The sequence below is a fragment of the Acomys minous genome (assembly GCF_964271855.1).
Source record: "Acomys minous genome assembly, chromosome: 11".
NCBI classification, from domain to species: Eukaryota; Metazoa; Chordata; class Mammalia; order Rodentia; family Muridae; genus Acomys; species Acomys minous.
Window position 1 is genome coordinate 60281705 of NC_140492.1, and position 18367 is coordinate 60300071.

The following is an 18367-nucleotide window of genomic DNA, read 5'->3' on the forward strand; positions in this document are numbered from 1 at the left end:
AACTAGTCAGTGTGTGTGTGTGCGCGCATCTGCAAACTTTTTGTAAACTTTATTTTTTCCTTTGGAGAAAGTTATCTATTACTGGTCATTTCTAGCTACTGTAGATAGATTTGTTTGTTTGTTCATTTGGTTTTTTTTGTTTGGTTTTGTTTTGTTTGTTTTGGTTTTTTGTTTTGTTTGTTTGGTTTTGTTTGTTTTTTGTTTTCTTTGGGGGGGGTTTCAAGACAGGGTTTCTCTGTGTAGCCTTGGCTGGCCTGGACATCCATCCGCCTGCCTCTGCCTCCCAAATGCTGGGATTAAAGGCGTGCACCACCATGCCCAGCCCAGTAGATAGATTTTTACTTGAAACTTTTAAATCATTTCCTCTGCATGACACTTTTGTATCACTGCAGTTTAATCATTGATCCCTCACAAAATCAGTGGGATAATAGTTTAAAACATGATTCAGGAAGAATTGGCTTCTATGTAATTTGTCCACTGTAAGATTAGTGAGTTTCTAGGCGGGAGGTGTGGTCCCTGGCTGGTTATAAGCCGTTGTAGTCTAGTGCCAGGTGACTATTACTCCCAAGTGTTTCAAAATGCCCGGCCCGTGCCTTCAACTCTCCTAGCCAGTTGATATCATAGGCGCTATTCACTGGGAAAGGCTAACTGGCCAGGGTTCGTGGCTGCTGCACCAAAGCCTGGCTACTATGAGCTTCAGGTCCCATATTTGAAATTTATATTTGACTCATCTAAGTTTTTATTTGAGGTATAATTGGGGGAGGTGATGATGAGACTAGGTAAGTGAGGGTGGGTTTGGCAACTGTTTAGTCGTGATTTTATCACAGCTGCCCAGCCTGGAATTACTGTCAGTTTGCATCTGCCAAGCATTTCAGTGGTTAGCAATGAGTTACTGAAATTAGAAGGGAACTTTTGTAAACTATTCTCCTACTTAGCTCTTTCTGGATTGGTGTCAGTGTTGACCAGAAATAGATTGTGCTGGCTGAATTTTTTTTTTTTAATCACTTGACCTCACTTTAAGAAAGGAAAAAAAAAAAAATCAAAAGCTTTGCTGTATGTTTTGTTTAAACAAAATGGTTCAGTCAGAAAATGTGTTACTAGTAAAGAGCTAACATACACGAGAGGAAGCACGGTTACTTACGTTATGAAGGAGTCCTTGCGTAAGCAATTACTTGAGTGCATTTTCTTCCCATCCTCCTATGCAAAAGAGACTCCATTGAAACCCAAGTACTTTTTCTGTTGTAGTGCACCATGCCAAGCTAAATGGAGAAATATGGCTTTAAGATTCTTTATCTTCTTTAAAGATTTTCAAGCTTCTATGTGCATCTGTAGCCAGGAAGAGCAAGCCTTGAGAGAACAAGGGAGGTGTGAGCGTTTGCTCACTCTTTCCAGCCAGCTGAGGCCTCCTTCCTGGTACACACTACTGAGGAAGGGGGCTTTGTTTTTGTTTTTGATGGTTTGGTTTTTTCTTTTGAGACAGTCTCATTAGGTAGCCTTCGCTGGCCTGAAGCTTGCTATGTAGACCAGGCTAGCCTCAAGTCATTGAGATCCCCCTGCCTCTGCCTTCTGAGTGCTGGGATTAAAGGCCTGCACCACCACACCCCAGCAAGATGGGTATTTTATAATTAGCAAGACTGCTACTTAGCAGATTTTCCTGCAGATTTCCTTAAAACCAAATTAAGATATCTTTAGTCAACTACCATAAAAATCAGAAATAGCAAGTCATTTGTTAGTACCACTGCTTTAGACAGAATGTTAGATTTCATCAGTTAAAGCACATTTTTGGGTCGCTAGAAAATTCAGTCTAGGTCCAGGAGGCGAGGAGAGAAGGGTCTTAGCAGGGCCACAGGATGGAAGTCCCACTCTAGCTTAAAACTAACATTTCTAAGATGATTTGGAAAAACAAGTAGGTACCACTCCCCAAGGAGTGTCTCCTTTTTCATGGCAAGTTGCAGAGTCTAGTATCGAATGGCATAGGTTGTCGGTTATCCTGCTTTCAATCTAAAGGTAGCCAGGCATGGTGGGGATGACAGGTGACTGAACTGCAAAGCTAAATGTGTCCGTGTCAGTGTATGTGCCAGGGAGTGCAGGTGCTCTCGGAGGATGAAGGATGATGTTGCAAGTCTCCTGGAGCTGGGGTGTGAACAGCCCAGCAGGTGCTGGGAGCGGAACTGGGGTCCTCCACAAGAGCAATCCAAGCTCCTAACCACTGAACCATCTCTCCACAGCCTTGTTTTTATTCTACACTTCAAACGAAGAGCTAGAGTTTATATTTCGGATAAGGGCACAGGCATAAACCTCTGAGGAGAAAATTGTGGTTTTTCTTTTTGCTACATTTGTATGGGGACAAAGTTGAGGTGCATGTGTGAAGACCAGAGAATAATTTAGTTCTCCCCTTTCTACTGTGTAGGTCCTGAGCATCAAACTCAGGTAAGCAAGTTTGGTGGCTTACACTTTACCCGCTGAGTCACTGTACCAGTTCCCTTGATTTGGTTTGGAGGCAAAGAGTCTCATTGTATATGTAGCCCAGGCTAGCTTCAGACTCACTGTCCTCCTGCCTCAGCATTCTAAATAATGTCACCCGCCATGCCCAACAAGGAAGTTTATTTTTGAGAACATTTTAAAATGTTTATTGGAATGCAAAGTATATGCCCAGGAATTTTGCTACAAGTGTCTATACAATGATTTTAAAAAATAAAAAAAAGTTGGTTCTTAGAACAACTCAGACAGACAGATAATTATTGTGAACAAAGTCAAAATACATACTAGCAACATAGAATGGAGGTCTATGAGGTTTTGTTTTTATTTATTTTTTAATCTGAATTCCCTTGACCTTCTGCACCATTGTCCCAGAATTAGTAACTTGGCACTACATTAATTCTTAACTCTGTTTTTCCCTCCAAGTTACAAATGAGGTGACTAACTCCGCTACCATCATCTATCCGGTCTCCTCCGCCTGCCCTGGAGTTCTCAGGCAAGCCGCCATCATCCTCGTCTGCGTTCCCAGGGCGCCTTTCTGGTCCGCTAGTCCACACAGCGGGTGTTGCCACGCTACTTACAGCCCTTCAGAACTGGGAAGACTGCCGTCCTCCCTGCCTGTTCAAGGCTCAAGTCCTACTACGGAATTGCTCCTACTTTTGTCTTGTAGTTTCTCACTTCCCCAGGTGTTCCCAGTTTTAGGACCTGTAGTCCCAGCACTCAGGGAGGCAGAGGCAGGCAGATCACTGGGGAGTTCAAGGCCAGCCTGGTCTACACAGTGAGTCCAGAACAGCCAAGGCTACCCTGAAAAACCGTGGCTCAAAAAACAAAAAGACATTTTGCCTCCTCCTTTTAGATTGTCTTCTGGATTTGTTATGTAAAAGCAAAGTAGTAAAACCTTTTGATTTGGCAGTTACTTAAAATGATAAAAAGATCCACTGTGGCATTTCTAGCCAGAAGCTGTACTTAGGCCAGTGAAAGATGTAAAGTGGGAACAAAGCTCAAGACATTACAAGGCTCTCCTAAATATTAGGTGAAACAGCTTAATTGCCATAACAGGAGGGCCCCCACAAGTCCTCAGCACACACATGATGCAGGTCGTCTGTGACCTTGCTGAGAAGGACTTTATCCATTAACAGTAAAAAATGAAAAAGCCAAGATGTAGGACCAGGGAAGTACATAGAATGGGGACCTGAAGATGGCAAGTGCAGGCAGCTTTTCAAGACATGCAGACTAGAGTAGTTGGGGGCAGGGGTGTACACTTACAATTATATTTTAAAATAGCCTTGGGAAGATGTTCATCCATTTTTTGTGTAGTGTTTAAATATTAATCACCAGCAATGATAATTTGAAAGCAAAGCTATGAAAGTGTCTAATCAGTCATCCAGGCTTTCCATCTTTAAAGTAGCTCCTTGCTGAATGTCTCAGTAGGCATCTTTGTATTCTTCCACCTTAATGCAGTACCTAAAACACTGTTTTCTATAGTGTGACTTTGAGATGTATGTTGTTATTTTCCATTATTTTCATCTTATTTGCCTTCAAAAGATCATCTATTTTTAAACCTTTAGTCTCCAGGCAGATGGCAAGATGGCTAAGAAATCTCTCTCCGTCACAGGCTTTGGTGTGTGTTATGTTAGAGCCTCAAACTTTGTGGTTCTTTGTTCACACATCTTGTTAGCAAGTCCCCGCCTTCTAATTTTAGTAACAATAGAAATTAAAATGTCTACTGTTGTCAAAAAAATAGCTATTTAGGAAAGCATTCAAAATTACCACCCCCTTTATGTTAAGTTTTGGACAGTAAGATGGCAAGGCTCATAGAAAGGGGGTATTCTAGTGCTGCCTCAGAACACTTGAGCACCGAACTAGACACCCAGGCCTAATTTTGGAACTCAACAGTCAAAGCAAGCTTGTTCAAAGTGTGTCTGAGAAAAAGCGGGTCTTGACTTCACTTCTGCTTAGCAGTGTATACCGAACTCCAGCTTTCCCACCAAACAGTGCTGCCCCGCGGAAGAGTGACTCCCTGCCAGCATGCTGTGTGGTACATCAAGACGCTCTCCCTTGACCCTGCTTCTTACCACCCCTGATAAACTGTCACCTTCCTTCAGAATCTCACCCAAGAGCCCATCAAGATGGCCGTCAAGTAAAGATGCCGGCTGCCAAGCCTGCTAGGGGCCCTCTCACCTCATGTGCTCACCCTGGCACATGCACATACAGACATACAGGGTTGTTTGCTTGTTTTTACAGTCTTCCTAACCTTGTCTGACTTCTCTGTAGCTACTCTCCCTCTGAGCTTTCCATACCCCTTCCATCCTGTCTTTGCTAATGTATACCTCTCTATGCCAGATGGTAATAACCCAGTAAGAGCATAAAATATTACCCAGCTAAAAGCAGCTGGCTCCCTTAGCAAGCAAGGTAAAATTGAAGTCCTTTCTGCCTAGTTCTGGTCTGTCTAGTCTGTCCATTCTACTGTGTGTCTCTGGAGTTGGGTAAAGCTCAGCTGTTCTTTTCTCTAGCCTAGGTCTTGAGTGTGTGATCAGCCTTCTAATATCCTGCTCTGGGGAATCAGATTCCACCTCCTACTTTCAGCCTTTCCATATGTGGTTTTGGTTCCTTTGAGTTCCTGCTACATTATGCTTACTCCTCCTATCTCTGTGCTGTTTGTGTTCCTGCTGTCTCTTTCCTGAACTAGTCATTCTTTCTCATATTCTCTAATACATGGAAAGGAACACGGGGAGTGGTTTTTTCAAGTTGGGGTATGTTCATGATTAAAGCACTAATATGTAGTTCTGATCTGTAATGACAGAACCTTGTTATCTGTTTACAACTGGATGTAGATTCAGGGGGGTGACTAAGAAAACATCTTGCAAAGATTCTTGTGCTTTACACCTATTTCTGGGAAAAAAAAAATATATATATATATATAAAACAGAAACATTGTAGGGACTGGGAAGATGGCTCAGCGGTTAAGGACACCAGCTGCTCTTACAGAGGACTGAGTACCGAGCCCCAAATGTCAGCTCACAACCGTCTATAACCCCACTTACAGATCTGAAGCCTCCTCCTGGCCTCTGTGGGCAACAGATGTGCACATGGTGTATGTACATGCATTCAGGGAAAATAACTATACACATAAAAATATTTGGGGTGGGGGAAGTCATTGTTTTATTTCTCTTGTCTCTAGATCTGGGCAGCAGACACAATTGCTGGATTACCAAGTGATGCAAAACCGCCTCAGATCCAACAGACACCTCAACAGTTTCATTCTGGCCGAGGTTTTCCTCCCTGGGCAGGAACTTAGAGTACTCAGAGGAGGACAGGGACTAGTGACCCCTGACCTCAAGGAGGAGTGGAGTAGGCTTGCCTTGAAGAGCTGGCTGCCTCCAGGTGTTGGTCGGCAGAAGCACATGGTGTTTTCTGGAACTCAGTGGCTGCAAGTCCACGGAGATGAGAGGGTTCATTTCAGTAGATGTGTGGAGTTTTCAAAAGAGAGGCATCAGAACACTGCATCTTCATCCAAAATAGCTTTCTGGAGGCACTGGGTGCCTGGATTTAGAAAGGTTAAAAATAAAAACAAAACATTTTTACATCTTTTTCAAATGGTGGTGAAAATAGGCTGTGCTTAGGGACTAGGCACAGTAGCTCATGCCTGTAATCTCAGGACTGGGGAGGCAGAGGCAAGAGAATCACCCACCAGTTCCAGGCCATCCAGGGATACAGGGTGTTGGAAAGAGAGAGACTCATGCCAGGATTGGTGGCACACACCTTTAATTCCAGCACTTGGGAGGCAGAGGCAGGCAGATCTCTGTGAGTTCAAGGCCAGCCTGATCTACAAAGTGAGTTCCAGGATTTCCAGGGCGGTTACACAGAGCAACCCTGTCTTGAACAGAGACAGAGACTGCTTAGCATGAGGACTTTGCGAACTGGTCAAGATAGTTTCTTGCTTAACCCAAACTATCAGTGTTTCCACCGAGTTTTACTAAATCCCTGGGGAGTTTCCACCTCCCCCTCTCAGTGTCGGCTGATTGGAGACTTGCTGGGCAACATTTCGTTATCCACATGCACCTTGATCAGGTTCTGCAGAGAAGTTGGTTTGGGCTGCTATTCAATTCTAAGAGAATAGGCCACGCTGTGGTGGCCATGACCTTAATCCCAGCACCTGGAAGGCTGAGGTAGGCAGATCTCTTGAGTTGGAGGCCAGCTGGGTTTACAGAGTGAATTCTAGGACATGCGGGGCTACACAGAGAAACCCTGTCTCAAAAACAAAACAAAACAACAAAAGAAAACAATTCAAAGAGAACAGATAAAGAAAGAAAGGTGGGCCTGGAGAGATGGCTCAGTGGTTAAGAGTGCTGCCTGCTCTTCCAAAGGTCCTGAGTTCAATTACCAGCAACAGCATGGTGGCTCACAACCATCTATAATGTGATCTGATACCCTCTCCTGCAAATAGAGCACTCATATACAATAAATAAAATTTTTAAAAAGAAAGGTGACAATGGGATGGCTTCCCTTCAGCAGAGATTTGTTTTGCTGTCTCTTGTCCTTACACATTAATTTCCTCCTTACAATCAAATAGCAAAGGTACTCTGTAACTAGTGTGAAAGAAACAGCACCAGCAAACAGAAATGGAGTGGACTGCAGGAATGGACTCACTCATGAAGACAGTGAGAGCAGAAGTGGGGCTCCCATGTTACCACATGGAACAGACCATAGTTCCCGAAAACTAACACAATAAAAGTGTGACATGAACAGGCCATTTCTAGGGAGCCAAAAGGAACTGGGACTCATTTTCAAATTTTAGCCAAACTCCATGAATTAAGGGCGAAAGGGGAGGAGTCCATCTCTAGGGAAGAGATGAGGGCAGTGTGCTCCATCAGGTCCTTCCCACGTAAGCACCTTGCTGGTTAAAGCTCCGGGGAGGCCTCACCTACTAAATATCTGAATTCCATGACACGGCATGAAAGTATACATTAGCCTTTCCGTTTAAAAAGCATTGTTCTGGAGCAGGCATGGTGGCACACACCTCTAATCCCAGTACTCCAGAAGCAGAGGCAGGTGAATTGCTTCAGTCTGAATCCAGCATGGGCTACATAGTGAGTTCTAGGCCAGCCAAAGCTACAGAGCAAAAACTGAGGGGAACTGGAGAGATGGTTGGGTGTTCCTAATAGCACGTGTTCTTACAGAAGGGGGCGGGGCCTGGGCTCAGTTCCCATTACCCATGTGGCAGCTCGTGAGTGTCCATAAGTCCAGTTCCAAGGGGCTCAATGCCCTCTTCCGACCTTTGCAAGCACCAGGCACACATGTACATACAGACATACATTCTAGCAAAAGTGTGTGTGTGTGTGTGTGTGTGTGTGTGTGTGTGTGTGTGTGTAAATGTGTGTGTGTGTGTGTGTGTGTGTAAATGTAAATAAGGGGCTGGAGAGATGGCTCAGAAGTGTTAGTTGCTCTACCAGGGGACCCAGCTTGAGCTCCCAGCGCCTACCCAGTCTGTAACTCTAGCCCCAGGGGTTCAGTGCCCTCTTCTGGCCTCCAAAGGTACCAAACTCAACCCTAAAACCAGAAATAGATAAACAAAAACATGGATCTTTTCTTTATACTCATAAGCAAATTTCACATTGAAAAAATGAATTGCATATTCTGAAATAAACCCATATTAATGAATGCAGTTCACCGAACATCTTATTCACTAACGGTAAATGGCTAACACTGGGCACTTTTGTTCTAGAAATTGTCCTAAGGGAGATCACACACAGAGAGAGAGAGAGAGAGAGAGAGAGAGAGAGAGAGAGAGGGAGAGGGAGGGAGGGAGGGAGGGAAAGAAGGAGGAGGAGGAGGAGGAGAGAGAGAGAGACATGGTTCCGTTATCACTATTGTTTTACCAAAAGGGAAGCTGTGAACACATAAACAACCTGCCAAGCCCACACATATCCAATACTCCAACCCAGCTTGCGTCCAGGGCCTGTGCTCTGTGTACCACGCCATCCTTACAGCCGCTCTACATGGCCCTGTGTGTCTGTTCCCACTGTGTTCTTACTGTGAGCACACTCTGCTACGTGCACCCACCAGGAGCATCTGCCATCTGGCACTGTCACCCACCATGCTTCCTTTTGCTCACTTCCTCCTCCTCCTCCTCCTCCTCTTCCTCCTCCTCCTCCTCCTCAGATATCCCAAGCTCATCCCCTCCTCAGCAATGAAAACACCCTGTCTGGGCTGCCCTTGTCTCCAACTACTGTCTCATTTGTTCTCTTCTTTTGTTTACTGTTATTTCCTTTGCCGCTTATAATCTCTTGCCTCTTGCTTTGTTTTTCTTTTCTTTCTTCTTCTTCTTCTTCTCCTTCTCCTCCTCCTCCTCCTCCTCCTCCTCCTCCTCCTTCTTCTTCTTCTTTGAGACAGGGTTTCTCTGTGTAGCCTTGGCTGTCCTGGACTCGCTTTGTAGACCAGGCTAGCCTTGAACTCACAGCAATCTGCCTGCCTCTGCCTCCCAAGTTCAGGGACCACTGCCCGGCCCCTGCTTTGTTTTTCTATGTAGCACATTTGTTTTAGGTAGGGTTTCATGTAACCTAGGCTGGCTTTGAACTCATCATGTTCCAGCACTGAGCTTGAACTTACAAATCTTCGTCCTCCACCTCCAAGTGCAAAAAGTACAAGGCGCACTGCTAACACAGATGCAAGGCAAGCCCTCTACCAAGCGAGCTATAGCCTGTTCTTGAAATGATATTTTTGTCCCGTGCTAGGAGGCAAACCAGGCAGGTGTATGTGTAGGGGTGTCTTCCTCGTGTGACTAGAATGGAGCTAGGCATCTCACAGGTGTCAATCAAGTGAATATAACTTTTTTATTTTAAAGAACCTAGAGTTAGGCAAAACAGTGTTGTTTGCTTTTTATAGTTGCACTCATCTCTGAAAAATGGATCCAGTATCTCAAATGTATTGTCTAAGAGATGGTTGGGAATAAAAGGAAACAGAAGTCTCCCTCCCCCTCCCCCACCCCCTTGTGCCCCAATCCTGGCCTGGATTGCATGTTACCTGTTTATTTCCTTTTTTGCCTTTGGGGCGGTTACAGAATCTTTCTGAAACTGCCCTCTGCTTCAGTCTTTATAGCAAGGAAAGCACTGCAACAATGGACTTTGTAGTTTGTATTTTTTTTTTTTAATTAGTAGTGGCCTGACCTATGTTGTTTCAGAGCCGAGTATGTTTTTATCCATGGCCAAGGCCTTGAAATAGTTATAAACCCATCCTTGTCCCATTCCCCCTTGTGGATAGGATAATTTAGCTAAACCCAAATGTTTACTTCATCAGAATAAATTCATTTTTCAAAATGGTTGAAGTTCTGGTCCTCTGTTACAAACAATTTCATTTTTCTGGGCCTTAGTTCCCTTATTTTGTGAGGATAATAATAGTCACTACTTCCAAAGACCAAGGGATTGTGGGAAGCACCAACACAGTGGCAGCTCTGAGCTGTGTATGTCTCCAGTTCTGTTGGCACCTGGTCTAGGACCCAACCTACTCCCACCTGCGTTGCCCATACCTCTAATGCTTAGTCCCCCACAAAGGAGCAATAGTAGACCCCTTAAACCTTAACTCAGATCGCTGTGGGGTTAGGATGCTGACCCCTGTGGGAGGATCTCAAGTTTGAGGCTAGCCTGGGCTACATAGTCAGTCTTAGCTCAGAAACAAAGATCATTCCTCCTAGTTGCAAAGTAATCGAACCCTGCTCCCAAAGGTGCCCACCCCCTAATCGCCGAAAGCCACAACCATATTATTAGCCATGCTAGGCATCACCTGACCACTGAGCATTATCCCTGTCCCTGAGTTTATTACCTTATATAGCCGAAGCGCCTTACGGGTGTGAAGGAGAGTCTTGGCACAGGAAGACTATTCTGGTTCTTTTAAGTGATCTTTCAAAATGGACGAGCCTTCCTGCCTGTGGTTAGCGGCCAAGCTGCACTGTGGGTGCCTTTGAAGACGGAGGGCGGGACCTCTAGGAGCTGACAAGGCAAGGAGATAGATCTTCCCCCCCCCCCTCCTTTGAGTCCAGAAGAAACACAGCCCTGTCAACACACTGATTTGATCTCAGTCAGTTAACTTCTGACCTCTAGAATTGTAGAGTGAGTTCGTGCTGTTTTAATTAACTAAATCTGTGGCAACAGAAGGGGGCGGAACCCTCCAGTGGCTTGCCAGATCATATCAGGTTTTAAAACCGCCACCTGCAGTGCCCCCAAGCCCCTGACTTCATTTTCACCGGAAGTCATCCTTGTGCCCTCGGCTGCAGCCACACTGGCCCCTGGCGGTTCTTGGCATTCCTTAAAGTTTCCATTTCCGGATCTGTGCACTGGCTTCCTCTTTCTGCACTGATTCACCCCTAGGAATCCACAGAGCTGTCCCAACCCTCTCCTTGATCCCTGATGGCATGTCACTGCTGTGAGCCTGCCGCCTGCCCCACAATACAAAAATAGTCACTTGTGCTTTTTTTCCCCCCTGTGACGTGTCCTGCCACCTCACCCTTTGTGACCGAGCACCTGATATCATTTAGTCATTGCCAACCCCCACCCCTACCCCCCACCCCCGCCCCCTTTACAATCTCCAAGGTTTGGGAAGCAGAGATTTTATTCCTGCAGTGCTCTAGGTTCTTACGTCATAAGTGCTCAGTAAATAATTTATTAAGTGGATCGAATGGATGGCTGAGGGAGAGAGACAGGAAGAAAAAGAGAGAATACTGCGGCAACACAGGACAGCTCGAGGGAGGACTTACCCAGGTGGCAAGTCGCACTGCAGACGAAGAGAACGGCATGTGGGAGGTCACACGTGTCCAGAGGCTGCACATGCAGAGGCAGTATGATAAAGCCACGACGCTATCTAAGAAGCTGAAGTATGCGTGGAGTGACTTCATGGCCACCAGGGCGGGCTCTGGACCTTGTCCCTCCCCCTTCCATCCTGTGGGCCCTCAATGCTTGCTTACCCTCTCTGTAAGGAGGATGTGTCCTCAGTGAGTGACCCATGAGGTCTTAGATGCATCCTGGGGAGGGGGGTAGTGTGAGTTTACCACCATGGTTGCTGGCAGCAGGGACGTTGATGGGGTCAGTGGTGAAGATGATATGATGGGTCCTGGAGAATTGATTTTGTTTATTTTCGGTGTGAGTTTGTTGTTGGTGGTGGTGGGTTTTTGTTTTGTTTTTTGTTTTTTGTTTTTTGTTTGTTTGTTTGTTTGTTTGTTTGTTTTGGGCACAGGATCCTGCTATGAAGCCCAGGCTGGCTTCAAACTCCCATTCCTGCCTTCAGAGCCAAAATGCTGAGATTGCAGTTGTCAAGGCTCACTATAGCTTCAGGAGGGAGACTGACGAGGAGGCAAAATAACTGGTGCCTGAAAAGAGCTGTGCGAAGACTTTGAGTTCGTCTTTGAATAAAGAACCATTAGTCCTATTTTCATAAAGTTTCGCCACCTAGCTAGAGGCTCGGTGGTTCCATGTGAAAGAGCACAGTGAGCCTTTGCTGATGTGAACGGTGCTTTGACAACCACAGGTTGTGACTCATATTATAATGGGCCACGGACCAACTTGATAGGCCAAAAACAGCTTAGCAAAAAGCAATAATAGAAAAGAAAACGGGGCATTTGGAAAGGAAAAGTCATGCTACTGACATGTCTGTTCACTTACATGCTTGTAATCATCCTTGGATACATGTATGTTGCGCCCTCTCTCGTGGGTCACCAGGATGTGCGTTTCTGGCCAGAAGTCCTGGTTCCCCCGAGTGTGAGAAACACTGCTTGAGGGAACCTGTTCTGCTTCTTGTCCTGCAAGCTGGCTGTGTCACGGGGGTGAAGTCCCTTCCAGGATCTCTTAACACCCTTGCCATTCTTTGAAATTATGATGGAGTTATAGGAAATCTTCCTCTTTGGGGCGTGTGGTCAGATGTCTTTCCAGTGAGTTAAGAGACAAAGACCAACCTTTCCTCAAGGCTTAACCTCCGGGGAGTCATTGGCAGAGCACAGCCACACAGCACAACTTGGCTGCAACGGAGGCAACTCCCCTGCACCCCAAAGCACTCTGCGTTTCCAAACCAGGGAGTAGGAGGGAAGATGGGAAGGTGTGAACCACTCATCTCCATAGTGCCACCCACCGCCCTGCCTCCGGAGAGTCCTGCACTTGACAAGCTGCCCGACGCTCCTTAGCAACGTCCCTGCCCACCTTGCCAATACATGTATATTGTGCCCACTCTCGTGGGTCACCAGGATGTGCGTTTCTGGCCAGAAGTCCTGGCTTCACAAGTCTGAGAAACACTGCTTGAGGGAACCTGTTCTGCCTCTTGCCCTGCAAGGGTGGTCATAGGCTCATCTGGGAAGTTTCAAGGTCCATCAGAAAAGGGAGGGTCCCACAGCTGTAGTCACCTCTGCTGAACTTCCTGTACCCAGCGTGGAGGAGGGGTGACACTGGTTAGTCATTTGCAGTTTAGTGCCAGTGCTGCCACACTCGTTTATTGGTGGCAGCACACTGTTGGCACTACCTCGTCTTGTATTTCCCTCTAATGAGCCTCCTACTTCCCTGAGACAGGTGAGAGAGCCAGGGGTCAGGATTATGAGGGACCAGAGCAGTGGCAGTGGAGACCAGAGGGGCCATGTGGAATTTCTATTATTTGAATCTAGCACTTTCCTCCTTGTTCTGTTCAAATGCCTGCCAGAAACAAATTAAGAGAGAAGGGGTCTGTTTTGGCTCTTAGCTTAAAGGGATGCTGTTTATCGAGGCGGGGGGGGAATTCATGGCGGAGTTCACGAAGCTGGGAACCTGGTGCAGAGGAGGAGTGAATCCAAGATCACACTGGACCCAGAGCTGGGTTATAACCTTCAAAGCCAGCCAGGCCTCACCAAACACAGCCTTCCAAAACACAGCCACCAGATGGGGACCAAGTGTTCAAACTGTGAGCTTGTAGGGGACATCTGAGGTTGAAGCCATAGCTACTACAATGTGACCAGTTTTGAGGAAAGTACATGTGAGGGCAGCAGGATGCACCAAGGCACGGAGGTGGCTGGGGTGTGGGGTGTGGGGTGACCCCTGCACTTAGGACCATGTTGTCTCTAACAGTTTGTTTTCTGCGCTCTCTGTTTTTATGAGCTGGAAACATCTCCCGTCCCGCTGCATCCCAGAGCGCACACATCTGCTCTTCCAGATGTGTAGTTTGGGACTCAAAGTATTTTGGCAAGTAATGTCAACGTTAGAATGTTTTTAAATGAGACCTTTTCTCTGGTGAAATGAAACTTTTTTTTGTTTTGTTTTTGTTTTTGTTTTTGTTTTTGTTTTTCAAGACAGGGTTTCTGTGTGTAGCCTTGACTGTCCTGACTCGCTTTGTAGACCAGGCTGGCCTCGAACTCACAGAGATCCGCTTGCCTCTGCCTCCCAAGTGCTGGGATTAAAGGCGTGCACCATCGCCCAGCAACACTAGGCTCTTTCTACCACAGATTGGCAGGAATGAAAACATCTAACAGCACCAAGCATTAGTGAGGGTGTGGAGCAGTGGGAACTCACAAAGGGTGAGCGGAGTGCACACTGCTTGAACACTAGCAGACAAGCTGCCTTCAGCTTAGCATTTCCGCTCCTGAGGATGTGACCTGGAGATGCTCTAGTACACATGCATGGGAGACACGGGCCAGAATGCTGACGGCAGGGCTGGTTTCTGAAAGGAAAACTAAAAATAAAATATATTCCAATAGCAGTGAAAAGGAATGTGAAAAGCTCTTTATGAGTGGATCTCATGACCACGTGGTAAAATACACGAAACTCCACATCCCTCATACAAAATGGATAAATGAGCAGACACAAAGGATACACAGACATCCTTTACGCACATAAAAGTAAAATAAAGAGCTGGAGCTACAGCTCAGTGGTGCTTGGGGGTAAGTGAGGAAAGGGAGGAGAAAAGGAAGAAGAAAAGCGAGAAAAGGAAGGTGGCTCAGGTACTGTGTCTGTGTGTGTGTGTGTGTGTGTGTGTGTGTGTGTGTTTGGAGACAGGGTTTCTCTGTGTAGCCCTAGTTGTCCTGGACTCGCTTTGTAGACCAGGCTGGCCTCGAACTCAGAGAGATCCGCCTGCCTCTGCCTCCTGAGTGCTGGGATTAAAGGCGTGCACCACCACGCCCAGCTCTATGGTACCTTTCTATTGCTGTGAAGAGACCCCATGATCAAGGAAACGTATAGAAGAAAACATTTCATACGGAGCTTATGGTTCCAGAGGGTTAGAGTCCAGGACCATCATGGCAGTGAGCATAGCAGCAGGCAGGCAGGCAGGCAGGCAGGCAGGCAAGGTGCCGGTGTAGAAGCTAAGACCTCACATCTTGATCTACGAGCATGAGGCAGTTAGAGAGACTAGGCCCAGCATGGGCTTTTGAAACTTCAAAGCTAGCTCCCAGTGGCACACCTCCTCTAACAAGGCCACACCTCCTAATCCTTCTCAAACAGTTCCACCAACTGGAGACCAAGTATTCAAATCTATAAGCCTGGGGGGAGGGGCGTGTTCTCATCCTAATTGCTGCAACCAATGAGAGGGCTTAGCAGGACAAAGTGTTTGTCATCAAGCTTGATGACCAACGTGATGGAAGGAAAGAACCGGCTTCCATAGCTTGCCCTCTGACTTTTGCAGGTGCCAACCATAACATGACTCCTCCAGTAAATAAAATGTAATTTTTAAAAGGAAGAGAAAAAGAGAAGGACGGATAGAAGACAGTTGAAGAGAGTAGTTATCTCTGAGGGCTTGGTGAGGAGAGAGGGGTAGCGGGGAAGTCACGGGAGGGTTCTGCTGCAAAGCTGGGTGGTTGGTACAAGACATGCATACTACATAATTCTTACACACACACACACACACACTGGTGATGGACAGCAAGGGCCAGAAGCCTGAAGCAACACAGTACACATGGGAACCTCTAGACCACTGTCTCTCAATCTCCCCGACGCTTTGATCCTTTAATACAGTTCCTCATGTTGTGGTGATGCTCCCCCCTCCACGATAAAATTATTTCATTGCTACTTCATAACTGTAATGTTGCTGTTGTTATGGATTGTAATGTAGCCAGGCAATGGTGGCGCACGCTTTTAATCCCAGCACTCGAGAGGCAGAGGTGGGTGGATCTCTGTGAGTTCGAGGCCCAGACAGCCAGGGCCTCGACAGCCAGGGCTACACAGAGAAACACTGACTTAAAACAAACAAACAAACAAACAAACAAACAAACCAAAATAAAATGAATCCTAATGTATCTGATATGTAGGCTATCTTATATGCAACCCCTGTGAAAGAGTCATTTGACCCCCAAAGGTGACCTACAGATTGAGAACCACTGCTCTAGCCATTACTGTCTCCTGGTAAAAGGATGGCAAACAAACAAACAAACAACAAACAAAACCCTAATATATGGCCCATCTATGGCATATCTACTTGTAACCATGCCTATGTACACAAAGGGCACACAGACAGGTGTCGGCGTCTGTCTTTGAAATCACAGTCAAGGCGGCCAGTGTGGTCAGCCTCATGGTGGAATCATCCATACACAGCGGCATTAGAAGGGTAGATCAGAGGCCTAAACCCAGAAGGATGGTCTCCTGGGGAAGACACTGAAGTGGACTGAAGGGTGAGTAACCCGGCTTCTTGCTGCAGAGCCGTGTTGGTGACGCTGGGAAGCAACCCTAGGGCCTCACACACGCCAGACGAGCTCTCCTCACTAAGTTACACCCTGAAGCCCAGAGGTTGGCTTTAAGCAGGGAATTTAGGTTGAGTGAGGTCATAGGGTGGCGCCTCAATCCAAAATGACCGGTGTCCTCATAGGAGGAGGAAGGGCTGTGCCACAGAGGCATGTGTACCGGAAAGACCACTTGAGGATCCAGCAGCAAAGAGGCCATTGCAAGGCAAAGGGAGAGGCTCCGGGGAAACCAAGGTTGCCAAAACCTTCATTTTGACCTTCTGTCCTGCAGAATTATGAGGCAACTATTTCCATTCTTGAAGCCGCCCGTCTGTGTTACTGCTAGCCAACAAACACCCTGTGAGTGCCCTGAATATCCAAGGAGTTCTTTAGGTTAGGCAGAGCACACTTGCCTTGACACTACCAAAGCCAGAGACCGGCTGTCCCCCCCCCCCCCATCCCCCCTCCTCAGACACAGGGAGAAGCACTTTCCTGACAGATGTACTTGAGCCACAGATAAGAGCAGCTAGCTGCAGCTGTGCATGCTCCCACGGGGACAGGAGGGACAGCAATGGGGGCTGCACATCGTTTCCTGAGGCTGTGGCGGTGCTGGTGGGTTGTGGGCATCTGGAGTGAGTGACTCAGTGTCCCCCTGCATGGAGTAGTTCTAGTCTGTAGTTTCGGGCCTGTCACTGCCTCCCTGGACCTCAAACCCAGATCTCAACCCTCTTAACAATCATCTGTAAAGTTTTAAACACTAGTGTGAATTACATAGTTTACATAGTACATGGCTTACATAAGTTAAGATGTACCTATTTGAACTGGGTAGCGGTGGCGCACACCTTTAATCCCAGCACTCAGGAGGCAGAGGCAGGCGGACCCCTTGAGTTCGAGGCTAGTCTAGTCCACAAAGTGAGTCCAGGACAGCCAAGGCTATGCAGAGAAACCCTGTCTTGGAAAACAAAAACAAAACAAACAAAAGAATGAAAGTGAGACAAGTTGGAGACGATTGCTGTGTGCCCTGCCAGGAAACCATGGGATGCTACCATGGTGCTTTGGAGTGATGTGACTAGGTTAACTTGGGTGTGTTTTGTTTTCCGAGACAGGGTCTCTCTGTATTAGCCTTGGCTGTCCTAGACTCACTTTGTAGACCAGGCTGGCCTGGAACTCACAATGATCTGCCTGCCTCTGCCTCCCAAGTACTGGGATTAAAGGTGTGTGCCACCACCGCCCAGCTTAAATTAACTTTTTAAAGATGGTTTTCAGTAGCAGAGCAGAGGCTAAGTTGGAGACTCTGAGATGGGAAAGTCAGACCAATTAAGATGCTATTTGGGGCTGGGCAGTGGTGGCGCATGCCTTTAACCCCAGCACTCGAGAGGCTGAGACAGGCAGATCTCTGGGAGTTTGCGGCCAGCCTGGTCAACACAGTGAGTTCTAGGACAGCCAAGGCTACACAGAGAAACCCTGTCTCGAAAAACCAAAATCAAAAAGAGGAAAAGGAAAGGAAGGCGGGGGAGGAAGGGGGAAGGAAGGGAGAGAGGGAGGGAGGGAGGGAGGGAGGGAGGGAGGGAGAGAGAGAGAGAGATGCTATTTAGAACAATCCAAATACGAAACAAAGCTGCAACCCAAGGCAATGATTCTAAAGACAGCACAAACTCAGAGCTGGGACATGGGGAAACGTAACCCTGAAGCCCGGTTAAATGGGGGATTTCCAGCAGAGCACCTCGAGAACAGACTGCAGCTAGATCCAGAGCAGAGGAAGTGGATTGACTGTTTCCAGTCCTTGGCCGCTGGTTGCCTTGGAGTCATGGAGCTGCATTAGAGCAGAGAGGGGCTTTCCTTCCGCTGTCCTAGCAGGAAGGGCCAGTCTGAAGGAAGGGGTTTTGAGCAGAAGTTGAAATAGTCATGTTTGCTCAGTATGGACCCTGCAGTAAGACCCAGAGTTGGTCAGTGTTCGATTCGGGACTCATTACCCTAAGCCTGCTTTCCTACCTCAGCCTCTTGGCTTCTGTGTCTTAAACACTGGATGCTTCCTTGACTTTAACTATCTCTAGTTAGTGAGCACCTACTTCATTTCTGGCTTCTACCAGGTCCTAGAACTACCCTTACTCATCCCTTGGGTTTCAGCTTGAAGGCTGCTCACCACAGTGGACTCCGAGACTCATCCCTAAACTCTGGCCCTGGGATCCCAATTCAGTAGGTGAGGCTCTCACATCTGAATTAAGAGCTGTAGGTCCA

General features: G+C 46.9%; 1 long non-coding RNA gene across 1 annotated transcript; it reads right to left on the reverse strand.

Moving 5' to 3' along the window:
- Nucleotides 1-2589: 2589 nt before the first annotated feature.
- On the reverse strand, nucleotides 2590-11361 carry LOC311609035. Its single transcript, XR_014783243.1, has 3 exons — nucleotides 11228-11361; nucleotides 10297-10432; nucleotides 2590-6021 (listed from the first exon to the last, which is right to left on the reverse strand). It is a non-coding gene; the product is annotated as an uncharacterized lncRNA (long non-coding RNA).
- Nucleotides 11362-18367: the final 7006 nt, after the last annotated feature.